Below are 12,342 nucleotides of genomic sequence, written 5' to 3'. Positions count from 1 at the left end.
AAACAGATTAAGAAATGGAATAAAGGGAGTCGTGACCTCAGGGCAAGATCCCGTCTGTGAAAGGACTTGAAGAAAAGCTTAGAGCCAGGTGTGGTGGTACAAACCTTTAATCCCAGCACTCATGGCAGAGGCAAACAGATCTCTGAGTTTGAGGCCAGCCTTGTCTACAGCTCAAGTTTCAGAACAACCAAGCTGAGGCAGAGTAGGAAACCATGGAAAACAGAAAATTGGTGAAGATGTAATTAAACAAGGGGGCCATGTTCCAACCCTAGCAAGCCACAGAACTTGACAGCATCAGCCACATGGCTTTAGAGTCAAGGATAGAAGAAAGGTATTACGCAATCTTCCTCCAAGACTAAGAAAAGCTGCTGAGGCCAGGTATGTGTCAGGGGTGTAGATGTAACCAACCGTCTTATTAAATAAGAAACACAGAAACAATGTAAAAGAGAAAGCCGAGAGGTCAGAGCTCAGAGCTGAAATCTCACCCTTCCTCCTGCTGTCCCAGCTTCGCGAAAAGAGACCTACTTCCTCTCGGTTCGTATTTTTAAAGTATGTTGTTCTGCCTTCTCATTGGTTGTAAACCCAAACACATGACTGCCTCGTCACTGTCTGAATGTACAGCCCCCTAGGTCTTAAAGGCATATGTCTCCAATGCTGGCTGTATCCCTGAACACACAGAGATCTTATGGGATTAAAGGCGTGTGCCACCACCGCCACACTCTTGCTATGGCTCTAATAGCTCTGACCCTGAACACACAGATATCTATGGGATTAAAGGCGTGTGCCACCACCGCCACACTCTTGCTATGGCTCTAATAGCTCTGACCCCCAGACAACTTTATTTATTAACATACAATCAAATTAATATTTCAGTACAAATCAAAATAATATTTCAATACAATTAGATTACCACCACATTTCCCCTTTTCTATTTTAATAAAAAAAAAAAAAGCAAAAGGTTATGACTAACAAAAGAAAAACTATATACAAAAGTACAATAACTATATACAATATATACAAGTAATAAATACCTAAACAGGTATTTGACGAATCAGAGAAAATAATTCCATTATCTATCCTATTTTGATAATTCCAAGATGTATCTAATGTACTTTCTATCCTAATTAATTTTCAACTATAACTAACTAATCTTCAACCATAACTAACTAATCTTCAACTCCCTCAGAGACCCAAGAAGGGAATAATATTAGCTAACAAAAATAAAAACAAGAAGTGCATGCAAGCAACTTCCAAAAAAATTGTGAGTTGACAGAAACAGCCAGCTGCCTGGGCAGTCACCTGAGGTTTCTCCGCAGTGTTGGGGCATCATCTTCAGCCTATAGGCTTAGTGTATCTGACAGACTCATTTGTGAAGTAGGATGTACACAAGGTCAACAGTTCAACCTCACATTGGGTGAGAGCAGTCCACGTACCAGAAACACCTGAATTCCACTAGTGTCCTGTCATGATTCAGGATTTTAAATTCTGGAAATTGTTGACAGTTTTTTAATTCAGCTGTCCATTCTTCTTGGCTGTGTATATATGGCTTCATCTCAGCATCCCCTTCTTCTCCACATCCCTCTATTAAATGCCAGTCTACTTTTGAGAGGCATGAGCTTTCAGCTGCTGTTCCATTGTACAACAGAATCCATCGGCCCTCTGCCTGTTAAGCTGCCTTCGAAGAAAAGGGCACCGTACCTTTTCCGGATGCGAAGGCCACTTCAGGGATGGGGCCATATTGTCCTGGCCTCAGAAGATGCCTTTTGATAAAGCCATAACCACACTTGTTTTGGCAAGAATCAGTAGTCCCTTGTTTCGTGATCTGTCTGTCCATTTTGTCCTGTTGATTCGAGGATACTTTGTTGTCCAGTGGCTAACTTTTGCCAGAATGAAAGTTGACTCCATATGCAGTTTCTTCAATGCCCATATTTTCTCTAAAGTAGATTGGTACTGCCAGGAGCCGACATGTCTCAAAAAAGAAAAATTTTCTAAGTTATTAAAACATTTTAAATGCCATATTCTGTAGATCTCTGAAGGGTTTGAAGATGACCTGTCTAAAACATCTCTGCTCAATTTTTAAAACATATCTAATATGACTACAAGTTCTATGATAATGTCTAACTACTAGCTTTCATTTCTTTATATCCTAATAGTTGATAATAATAACATTCAAGGATCAGAAATTTGCATTACATTGTTAAATGGATGGAATAAATACAATTAGAAATATACATATAGCATTTTCTAACAATATCAGTTTCAAATTTGTGTACAATATAAAACAATTCAATCCAATGTAAAGTATTTAAAACTAGTAATTGTCTTTTTCTTTTCTTTTTTTTTCTTTCTTTCTTTCTTTCTTTCTTTCTTTCTTTCTTTCTTTCTTTCTTTCTTTCTTTCTTTCTTTCTTTCCTTCCTTCCTTCCTTCCTTCCTTCCTTCTTTCTTTCTTTCTTTCTTTCTTTCTTTTTTTTTTTTTTAAACAAGAACCTTAAATCTAATCTCCTTTGCTTAGCCTTTTTCCTAACCCTTGACAATAACTTGTAACCAACCCCCCTAAATACTGAAAATTATCCCAGACCCAGAACCCATTAAAAAGACCAAAAAACCACCTGCCCCACACCACCTCTTTGGGAATGTGGGCGTCGTATTCTTAAAATTGCTTCCTGCTGGGTATGGGCGAAGTTTTCTTTATCCTTGTAGTTCAAAGCTGATCTGTGGATGATGTTTGTCAGCTTAATGATATTATTATTGTCCACGTGGAATTGTTGTTGTTGTGGGGCCCCATCTTCTTTCTGGAGACTTCAGTTGATATTAGGCCTGGCCGTGATTTCCTGCAGAAAACTCATAAGAGACTCGAACACAAAAACATATATATGCAGCTAGCCTTTTTTCTAGAATTAGTTAGTACTCTATGTGACCATTCATATCTTAACAAAGTTTAAAATGTATATATATATATTAATCTTGTAAATTTTGATATAAAATTTATACTTTGAGAAAAGTTTAAAGAATCAGAATAGAATCAAAGAGTTGAGATTAGTAATAGAATAGTCCCTTAATTAATTTTGCTTTTGTCCTGTACCATAGCAGAAGATGGCTCTTATTCTGGCATGATACAGGGAGTTTGCATTTTCCTTTTAACAACATGCTTGATTTTAAAGAAGGAGAGAGCCATTCTCCAACTCCAAAGTCAGCTTTAAATTTTAATTGAACTGGGACTGTTAGAAGACCAATAGTGTTAAATCTTTAGAGAAAAGCAGAAACAAACATTTAGGAAGACATAAAATTTTTTTTTTTTTAGATAATATATACCCATACACCGTTTCACTCTGTTTCTTGGGATAGATGATTTGTCCCTTTTCTTCAGTTGTCTCATTTGTCCAGTGTTCTTCAGATTCCTTAACCTTCATTCTCCTAAAAGACAAAAACAAAAACTTTTCCCCAAGACTAATTTTGGGGATGTTCCTTTTTGGCAAGTTATTATCTGATGAAATGAAAAGGCATGTTTTATTGATACAAGTTAGTTTAAATTGGATGTTCATGCTGGTTGATGAACTATCACCTCCTCTAATTAAGAGGTCTCTCTTGTTCAAATCGAACCTTTATCAATTTTGATGGTACCCACAGCTTATCTTCTCCTGTAGAAACAAAAGCAAAACCACGTCCCCAATGTAATACATACCCTGGTTTCCATTCTGAGGTCAGCACATCCTTAAAGTATATAGGCTGATTTAATTCTGTAGTTTTTTCTATTATCCAATGTCTCTCTGCAGCTGTTGTTCCTTTCTCATTGGCATTCAGAAAATTCAAAGTTAGAAGAGCATTATGCAGTCTATTTCTGGGGGTTTTTGTTACCCATTTCTGTTTATTTAGCATATCCTTTAGAGTTCTGTTTGATCTTTCTATAACTGCTTGACCTGTAGGATTATGTGGTATGCCTGTAATATGCTTTATATTGTAATAAGCAAAAAACTGTTTCATTTTAACAGAGACATATGATGGAGCATTGTCAGTTTTGATTTGTGCAGGTATACCCATGATGGCCATAACTTCTAGCAAATGAGTGATTACAGAATCAGCTTTTTCAGAACTCAAAGCAGTTGCCCATTGAAATCCTGAATAAGTATCGATAGTGTGGTGTACATATTTCAATTTTCCAAATTCTGCAAAGTGAAACACGTCCATCTGCCAGATTTCATTTCTCTGAGTACCCTTTGGGTTACATCCTGCTGGTAATGGCGTCTGATTGTAGAAGGAACAAGTAGGACATTTCTTTATTATTTCTTTGGCTTGTTGCCAGGTTATGGAAAAATCCTTTTTTAAACCTTTACTATTAACGTGATGTTTTTTATGAAATTCTGAGGCCTCCAGCACATTTCCTATCAATAATTTATCAATCTCTTCATTGCCTTGTGCTAGAGGGCCTGGCAGACCAGTATGGGATCGAATGTGAGTTATATATAAAGGATGATTCCTTTTCCTGATTGTATCTTGTAATTGAATAAATAGTGAAGTTAATTCTGAAGCATCAGGGATAAATTCTGCAGTCTCAATATGTAACACCACTCTTTCAGCATACTGAGAGTCAGTTACTATGTTGAGAGGTTCTGAAAAATCCATTAATACCAACAGAATAGCATACAATTCTGATTTTTGCACTGAATTATACGGACTTTGAACCACTTTACTTAAATTTTCTGATTTGTAACCTGCCTTTCCTTCTTTGTTGGCATCTGTATAAAATGTACGAACTCCAGATATGGGTTTTTGCCGTACAATTCGAGGCAAGATCCATTCAGCTCTCTTTATAAGATCAATTCTATTGCTTTTGGGATATTTGCTGTTAATTTCTCCCAAAAAATTACTGCAAGCTCTTTGCCAAGGTTCACTTTCTGTCCATAATTTTTCAATGTCCTCCTTAGTTAATGGTACGACAATTTCTGCTGGGTCTATGCCTGCTAATTGACGAAGTCTCAATTTTCCTTTGTAAATCAAGTCAGAGATTTTTTCCACATAAGTTTTTAATTTTTTATTTGGTTTATTTGGTAAAAATATCCATTCCAATATAATATCTTCCCTCTGCATTAATATTCCAGTAGGAGAACGCCTAGAAGGTAAGATAACCAAAATGCAATCCAGCTTTGGATCAATACGATTCACGTGTCCTTCATGCACTTTCTTTTCTACCAATGCTAATTCTTTCTCAGCTTCAGGTGATAATTCTCTTGGACTATTTAAGTCCTTGTCACCTTCTAAGGTTTTGAACAAATTAGTCAGTTCATCATTTTTTACCCCAACAATAGTTCGTAGATGAGAAATATCTCCAAATAATCTTTGAAAGTCATTAAGAGTCTGTAGTCTATCTCTCCGAATTTGCACCTTTTGGGGTCTAATTTTTTGTAGCTCTATTTTATATCCTAAATAATTAATAGAATCTCCTCTTTGTATCTTTTCAGGAGCAATTTGTAATCCCCAGCGAGGCAAAATTTTCTTTACTTCTTCAAACATTATTTCTAAAGTATCTGCATTTGAGTCAGCTAGTAAAATATCGTCCATATAATGATAAATTATAGATTTAGGAAATTTTTTACGTATCACTTCCAATGGCTGTTGTACAAAATATTGGCACAGAGTTGGGCTATTCAACATTCCCTGTGGGAGGACCCTCCATTGAAATCTTTTAACCGGTTGAGAATTATTATAAGTAGGCACTGTAAAAGCAAATCTTTTTCTGTCTTTTTCTTGTAAGGGTATTGAAAAGAAACAGTCTTTTAAATCAATAACTATGAGAGGCCATCCTTTTGGTAACAGAGTAGGCAAAGGCATCCCAGATTGTAGAGAACCCATTGGCTGAATTACTTTGTTAATTGCCCTAAGGTCTGTTACCATTCTCCATTTACCAGATTTCTTTTTAATAACAAATACAGGAGAATTCCAAGGGCTGGTTGATTCTTCAATATGCTGAGCATTTAACTGTTCTTCTACCAGCTCTTCTAAAGCCTGGAGTTTCTCTGTTGTTAAAGGCCATTGCTGGACCCATACAGGCTTGTCTGTTAACCATTTTAAAGGTAGAGCTGTTGGTGTCTTTGGAAGATCATCAGTTATTGTGCCCTGTTCTTGTATAATATGGATGGCTGGTGACCACTCATTAGAACAATATCTTCTAATATTTCTCTCAGTAACATGTGCTAGTTTATGATTTGTTTCTGAGATTGGAGGGATGTTAATCTGAGTATTCCATTGTTGCAACAAGTCTCGACCCCACAGGTTCATAGTTATGTTAGCCACATATGGTTTTAATTTTCCTCTCTGTCCTTCTGGACCTATACATTCGAGCCATCTTGCACTCTGTTTCACCTGAGATAATGTCCCAATTCCTAACAGTTGAACGTTTACCTCCTGAAGAGGCCAAGTTGGATGCCAAAATTCTGGTGCAATTATGGTAACGTCCGCACCTGTGTCTACCAGACCAGACAACAAAACACCATTTATTTTTATTGTTAATTTTGGTCTTTGTTCATTAATAGAAGTTTGCCAAAAAATTTTCTTTATGTTTTCTCCTGAATTTTCTATTCTCTCTGTTTCATCATTCTGACCAGCATGATTTATTCCAATAGGCATTTGGTTATTTAATCGCTCTCCAGAGCAGGCATTTCCTCTATGGCTGCCGGAAAGGTTTGAACTGGATTTGCACTGGGGGCCTGCCTGAGGCCCCTCTGGGAGTTTCCCGAAGACTGAGGCAAAGGATTACCCTGTCTGTCCTTTGTTGATCTACATTCGTTGGTCCAGTGTTTTCCCTTACCACACCTTCTGCATACTCCAGAAGGAAGGGGCATTCTGTTGTCATTGTTCCTTGAAGAAACATTGTTTCTGGAAATGACCTGTCTACAGTCCCTTTTCAAATGTCCTTGCTTTCCACATCCAAAACATCTAACACTCCTCAAACCTTTTGAAATTACTTCTACCCATGTATCATCATGCTCATCAGCTTCAACATTAATTGTTTCTCTAATCCAATCTTCCATAGGTGCAGATCTTGCCCTTAATGGCCTGATTATTCTTTTGCATGCTGCATTCGCATTCTCAAAGGCCAAAGCTTCAATTATTGCCTTACTAGCTTCTGATCCTGAGACCATTCTGTTTACTGCTGAAGCCAGTCTTTGTAAAAAATCTGTAAAAGACTCTTTTGGGCCTTGCTTCACCTTTGTAAATGACTCAGATTTTTTTCCTGGTTCCTCAACTTTGTCCCATGCATTCAAGGCTGCCGTTCGACATAAAATTAGGGTTTGGACATCATATAAACATTGTGCTTGTGCTGAAGCATATTGGCCTTCGCCCATAAGCTGATCCTGGCAAACTTGTACTCCTTTATCCCTCCATTGTTTTTCTATGTTTTTAGCCTCCTCCTTAAACCAAGTCAGAAATTGAAGTCTCTGGCTGGGTTCCAGAACACCTTGTGCGAGGTCCCGCCAGTCCTGTGGTACTATCCTATTATATGTTGACCAAGTGTTTAACATTTGCTTTACATATGGGGAATGCATGCCATAAGATACTATTGCCTCCTTAAACCTTTTTAAATCCAACATTTCAATTGGAGCCCAAGTATTTTGTGTAGCCATTTGATCAGGCATCTGCTGTACTGTTACAGGATAAATTAAGGGTGACTGTGTGAAAACAGGCTTTCTTTCTGCAACCTTATGATCCTGACTTGAAACAACTTCACTGTTAATTTCTTCTGTCTGAATTTTTACAGGTTTAACAAGTTCTTCTAACGCTGTTATCCTGGCACTTAAATTGACTATCTTTTTAAATATTAAAATGTGGATTATTATAGTGATGAGGTGCATAATTCCACCAATACTAATATTATATAGTTGTTCCATTGCCAGACTGCCTAAAATTTCGAACAAAAACCAATTTTCTTCCAATGTACACATAAAACCCATTTGTTTTTTAATGTGGAAAAAAATTCTCTTTTAGATAGTTTCCTTTAAAATATCTGATATATTATGACTTACCAAATCTGCGTAGAACAGTAGAAATCCGAGGGGATTTTCAAAGCAGCCACCTAGTGTCCCAGGTGTAAATCCAGAGAGAGAGAGAGAGAGAGGAAAGAGAGAACGCACAAGAAAGCGTAGCCGGCTAAAGCTTAAATGCAGCCACGTGTTCCCTCTTGTGCCGAGTCAAGGCTTGGGTCTGGCTTCCTTAAGCTCCGACCACGTGCGTTGGCTTTACAGGCAGAGCCCTGTTCGGCAGGGCAGGTCTGAGTTGTTTGTAGCACCGGCTTTAGGCAAGCTGCTCACAGACCTAGGCCCGGGCTAGAAGTTGCTACCCGGACTAGGACGCCAGCAGCTCGGACTAAGAAGCCGATCGCCGCCAGCCGCCATGTGCCGCCGCTGCCGCCGCCGCCGCCGCCGCGGGCCGCCTGCCGCCCTTGCGGGAAAGCGGACCTGCCGCCAAGCCAAGCAGTTTTTAATGGATTCTTGTCACGTTGGGCGCCAGATGTAGATGTAACCAACCGTCTTATTAAATAAGAAACACAGAAACAATGTAAAAGAGAAAGCCGAGAGGTCAGAGCTCAGAGCTGAAATCTCACCCTTCCTCCTGCTGTCCCAGCTTCGCGAAAAGAGACCTACTTCCTCTCGGTTCGTATTTTTAAAGTATGTTGTTCTGCCTTCTCATTGGTTGTAAACCCAAACACATGACTGCCTCGTCACTGTCTGAATGTACAGCCCCCTAGGTCTTAAAGGCATATGTCTCCAATGCTGGCTGTATCCCTGAACACACAGAGATCTTATGGGATTAAAGGCGTGTGCCACCACCGCCACACTCTTGCTATGGCTCTAATAGCTCTGACCCTGAACACACAGATATCTATGGGATTAAAGGCGTGTGCCACCACCGCCACACTCTTGCTATGGCTCTAATAGCTCTGACCCCCAGACAACTTTATTTATTAACATACAATCAAATTAATATTTCAGTACAAATCAAAATAATATTTCAATACAATTAGATTACCACCACACAGGGGTGTCTCTGAATGTCTCTAGTTACACCATAGAGTAAATGCAATCAACAACTCCACATTTGACATATAAAATAAAAACAAGATGATTCAAGAAGTTTGGATTACAAGCAGATAAATTATGAGTCTGAGGACCCAAGGAAGATGATGGTGAATAGCTTGAGTTTTTTTACAATTCATGTGCCCTAGGTGAAGAATCTGGCCACCTACCAATATCAGTGTATACAACCAAAAGAAAAACCTACAAAGAGGTATGAAAGAGATAAAAATATTAATTTAAGTGATATAATATTGTGTTGCAGATAGAAAAACCTATATATGTGGGTAGAGAGTATAATTTCAATTGCCTTTAAATTATTTTGTATTTATATATATGAAAAATATAATAATGCAGATTTTATTCATATTTATTTAGTGTTTTTCTTAACTCAAAATTTGGGTGGTTATACCTAGCTTGCAAGCATTTCAAAAATATACCTTGAAAGCTTAAGCATTGCCTTAAAGAAAAGCACATTATTAGTTTTTTCCTATTGTGTGTGACATATACTTAGAACTAACAGTGTTAACCTAATATTCTTCTCTGAAATGGTTCCCAATATGTCAACAGTCTGTTCCTTGCAATTTTTAATGTAGTAACATTTTAATCCTTAGTTATGCTAAATGGAACCATTCATCTTCAAACAGGTAGATTATTCTAGAAGGCTTTAACTAATTACATAAGTTTCTAAAGGGCAAACAAATTTCTCCAAAGGTAACACAAGAGAAATCTTAAAATTACTAAGAATATTTCTGTTCATTTATTAAAGTCATGCTTTCAAACAACTTCAGCTCTTTGAAAACACTGTTCAATATTTTTCCCTCTGTGTGATAGTCATACAAGAGAAAAACAGTAACAAAAATCTAAAATCCAAAGAACTACTGATTGACTCATTTGTAAAGTCAGAAGCCTTTTCTAACTGATGGTTTTTTTTTTTTTTTTTTTTGCTTTCTCTCAAAATCCTTTGTTCCTTCACCCATGGGGCTTCTAGAACTATGTTTAATTTCTTCTAAGTAATTTGTGTCACAGTAGGAGTAAATTCTCAGAGTTATACCATGTCAACTGTCTACTGCTGTCTCTGTTTTGAATTTTTATGAGACATAGAAAGTGCAAGGAAGAAAACAAGTTGGAATCAATAAGAAAAAATTTTACTCAGAATTAACATATCTATTAATATTTAATTTATAATTGTTTTGAGCTATTTTTATGTATTTGTATTTGCATGTATGTCTACACACCACATGGATGCTTTTTGATCTCAGTGTTCAGAAGAGGGTATCAGATCCTCTGGAATAGGAGTTACAGATTATTGTGAGCCACCCTGTGGGTGCTAGGAATCACTTCACAAAAGCAAGTGTTCTTAACTTATGAACCATCTCTCCAACCCCATTAGTCCTCAGTTTAAATTCAATTAGATCATTCTGCTTAGACTCTACCTTCATTGAGAGAAGTTTAGGGCAGTGGGAGTATATCATATTAAAGTAATTTCAAATAATATATTGGTGTTAGAAAAATGGCTAAACAGATGTGTGCATGTATTGCTCTTGTAGAAGACCACAGTTCAGTTCTCAGAAACCATGTCAGACAGCTCACAGCTACTTGGATTGGATGTCTCTGGTGTCTCAGGCACTAGCATTTAAGGGAAAATATCCACACACAGACAGACATATAAAATTAAATAAATAAATCTTTACAGGGCAATACTCTATGATGCATAATAAGCTGAGAAATAATAGCTGAATGGATGTTTGGATGGCTACTGGTAGTAAATGTTAAAATGGAGAACATAATCTAGGTGTCTCTCTAGTAATGCTTAAACTTCCACTAAATTCATGCTGGTTGACTTAAATATAAACAACATACAAAGTTATTAATTTCTACTTGTGTTCAAGGATTGACATTTCTTAAATTTGTAATTTTTCTTTCACTAAACTATGAACTATTTAATGACCAGTCAAGGAGAAGAACCTTAAATCTGTGGGAACCAGGAAACCATTTGCTTGAGCCACTGTATTTATTCACTAAAATATATAATATGTAATTCAGACTTGCCCTTGAAATATTGTATTTGTATTCTTCTAGAAATAATACATGCCACAAAGCAACATGAGATATTTTATATTTCTACAGCTTGACATATCCATTTACATAAGCTTCTTAGTTTAAAATCATATTAGTCTTATAAGACTTTATTTTTGTTGGTTAATGCCTACATTTTGCACTCAGGAACAGGTGTAAACTCTGACTTCTGGAATAGCCATCAGAAAAGAATGTCCCTGAGGCACTTACACAAGAGGATATCAATGTACACTCACACAATGACATTCCAGACAGATATGTGCCCTTATATCAGGGCACGAATAAGAAAAATAGAAAGCATGGGCAAAGAGCACATGACACAAAATGAGATACATATGTAGAGAGTGACCATCATGTGCAGGGTTAGTGCCTGATTCTATGGTGAAATCCAAGTCTGCTTGACAATGGAAGATTTAACATTTAACAGCTAAGCACATAAAAAGGAATTCATAACAGAAAAACCTACATCAATTGGAGTGACCTTTCTCAGAAATATCTTTTACAGATTTTTCTCTGGCTGTCTCTTTTCTTCTTCGCTCTACCCTAGACCTTTTTCAGTAGGGACTCTTTTTATTCTTTCCTTGTAGATAACCCTTATTTTACCCTTTTTATTGCTATGAATCAGCTTCCACTGTAAAAAACCTTGAGGTATTTGTGCCTAGTGTGTGAAAGATTAGGGAGCTCTTGGATTCGTTATTATAGTGTAGCCTTGTGTTGGACTTTCGGAGTTGGTTACATTTATAATGGTGGGGGAAAGAAATAAATCTAGTCACAAAGAAAAAGAACCAAGTGATAAATAAAACATTTCGAGATTCTGAGTGATGGAGACACACGAATTACTCTAAGTTTAGATAACACTCACCTAAAATAACATTATAAAATAAGTTATTTGGGAATCAAAATATTTATTTTCATGGAAATTACTCCATAAAGGAAAAATTTTCAGAGTTTATAGTGTTCATCACCCCTGTATCTAAAAATCTTAACCAATTAGCAGCTTTACTTATAACCATGAATAGTATAGTTCTTGGGAAAAGGAGGAGGAAAACACAATGCTTAGGAAGTTTAACTATCACATCTTCTGGAATCTTCCCTAGTTTTCTCATCTATTTATGCCCTATGAGGACAGCAGTCTTTCTTATCCATTAAGAATGAGAAACAAATCCCAGGCAATACTCAGAGAACACCGAAGAAGGT

The sequence above is a fragment of the Peromyscus maniculatus genome, chromosome 7 (genome assembly GCF_049852395.1).
Source record: "Peromyscus maniculatus bairdii isolate BWxNUB_F1_BW_parent chromosome 7, HU_Pman_BW_mat_3.1, whole genome shotgun sequence".
Lineage (NCBI taxonomy): Eukaryota > Metazoa > Chordata > Mammalia > Rodentia > Cricetidae > Peromyscus > Peromyscus maniculatus.
This window is presented reverse-complemented; position numbering follows the sequence as displayed.